Source organism: Apodemus sylvaticus, chromosome 12 (assembly GCF_947179515.1).
Source record: "Apodemus sylvaticus chromosome 12, mApoSyl1.1, whole genome shotgun sequence".
NCBI lineage: Eukaryota > Metazoa > Chordata > Mammalia > Rodentia > Muridae > Apodemus > Apodemus sylvaticus.
The window spans coordinates 17996876-17997659 of record NC_067483.1 but is presented as its reverse complement, the minus strand read 5'-3'; positions in this window follow the sequence as shown (position 1 = coordinate 17997659).

Sequence of the window (784 nt, the reverse complement as noted above, 5' to 3'; positions counted from 1 at the left end):
TTTGATGATTGGAGAGTGAATCACTGATCTCTGGGTGTAGCAGAATGTGGTTGGGAGTCATTTTTATTGCTGGGTTCTTTTATCAGAACAACAGTATTGTGCTTTCGCCCAAGACCATGATTACCTAGTCTAAAGTCCAAGGCTACCTAAGCCGTGTCAAGCGAGGGTTCCATCTCATAGAGTGGGCCTTACATCCAATCCGAGAGCGGCTGACTATTCCTACATTTGTGACAGAATATTGAACCAGATGGTGCAGGCAGTCACCATCGTAGGCCCAAGGTTTGTAGCTGGGTTGATAGTTACCTTTGTTCTCTGGTACTGTGCAAAGTACCTCCCAATACCGTAAATACTACTCAGTAGAGATGAAGGCTCCATTCACATTTTATCATCTTATATACACAATAGACATAAGTATTTTACTGTGTTAAAATATAAGGAGCAGATAGCAGTAATTTCAAAAAGAAAACGTTTGAAACGCTTGCAGAAAAGTTGCAAAAAAAAAGAGAATTCCAACGTATTTGTCACCCAACTTTCTCCACTAGCATCTTAAATGACTGCAGTATGCTTATTAAAGCTAAAATGTTAATACCCTATACATTAGCTATTTCTCACACTTTACTGTTATGGCCCCGCTCTGCACTACAAGTCAATCCAGAATCCCACACATACATTCAGTCTGACTTCCGCATTATGGCTTCCTGTTCTCATCTCGCGAGAGTTCATCTGTGGCGAAACGCATCCTGGGTGACTGGTGAGCGCGTGTGCAGATGACGAAGCGGAAGTG